This window comes from Sinocyclocheilus grahami, unplaced genomic scaffold, assembly GCF_001515645.1.
Source record: "Sinocyclocheilus grahami isolate Dianchi unplaced genomic scaffold, SAMN03320097.WGS_v1.1 scaffold192.1, whole genome shotgun sequence".
Classification (NCBI taxonomy): Eukaryota; Metazoa; Chordata; class Actinopteri; order Cypriniformes; family Cyprinidae; genus Sinocyclocheilus; species Sinocyclocheilus grahami.
In genome coordinates, this window is record NW_015505371.1 from 334,942 (window position 1) to 336,320 (window position 1,379).

At 36.5% G+C, this 1,379-nt stretch overlaps 1 protein-coding gene across 1 annotated transcript in view; it reads right to left on the reverse strand.

The window, feature by feature from the left end:
* The window catches only part of LOC107594866 (A disintegrin and metalloproteinase with thrombospondin motifs 2-like), a 182,363-nt gene that overhangs the window by 23,319 nt on the left and 157,665 nt on the right, over positions 1–1,379 (reverse strand). The gene's annotated exons all lie outside the window — the stretch shown is intronic.

The window sequence follows — 1,379 nt, forward strand, 5'->3', positions numbered from 1 at the left end:
AAAAAAAAAAAATGTCATAAGGGTTTGAAATGACATGAGCATGAGTAACATTTAAAAGGAACTCTATGAGTACTGATGATTGTTACCGCCAGACCAACGCAACTACGTATGCTACCTTTTAAAAGTTTGGGGTCAGCAAGACTCGGCAAGACATTCTAAAAGAAATCTCTCACTAAGGCTGCAATACAGTAAAATACAGTAAAACCAGTAATATTGTGAAACATTATTACAATATATAACAACTATTTTAAAATGTAATTTATATGTGTGATGTAAAAGCAAATTTTTCAGAAAACCTATCAATATTATTTCTTCTCAATGTTGAAAACAGCTGTGCTGTGTGTAAACTGTGATACATTTTTTTTTTTACAATTTAATGCCAGTAAAGCTGGTAAATTTAGTATGAAGTGCATCTCACACACTTGCTCCTAAGACATCCATTATAAGTACATTAACACTGAACATTGTTGTTGGTTTTAATACTGAGGGATGAGTTGAAACTATTTTCTGCGGTCAAATCACAGATGCTGTACCTACACAGTTCCTTTAATCAGAGGACAGACACCTAAACAATTACATCACCACAAACTTCACAAGCTTAGCACTATTGTTAATCAATCATCTAATATCATTAACTTCCTTTGATGTTGAAAGTACTGAACAATGCAAACAAAATAATTTGTATAGTGAAACTGGACACGTTGACATGAGATATTTATATAATAACAAAAGAAAAAAGTTTACATCGGAAACCATGGCAGCCGTGACGCTGTTATTATTGCTACATTTCACACTCATGTGAACACAGATGTAAACATTACGCTGGTTTTCTTCTGCAATCTGTGCAGGGAGATAAATGTGTGCAAAGAAACATCCAGACAGGAATGCGCGGCTGAGTTTTGATGACGTGGCCACGAGAACCATGGAAGTAGGAGATCCTTTCCAGATGCGTGTCCTAAAACTGCCTCTCTCTTTCCCTGTGCCTCACTTTTGAGCATTTTACTTTGCATCAAGGTCATGAACTCTGAGAACTACGCTGCAATGTCTTCACCAACCAGTAGAGGGAGGCTTCACCATTTCAATGCATAGCTGTGCCCCATGGGAAGAAAGAGGGTGGTGGGAAATAACTCAACTCAGCATCACTCTCAGCACAAGTGCATCCAGCGCTTTATTCTCTCATTACACTTCATTTATTTGTGACTGATGATTTTTACGCCATAAGTTTGTGCGCAGACAGCAGACTCTAATGTAAACTAGTTACTAAACACATGATTTATCATCACTTATCTTCATTCCATCACTTAGATGTTTGTTGATAATGTCATTAAGGGTGTTTCTTAGAATTCTGTACACAAGAGACTTCCCATTGTTCTTGTTAA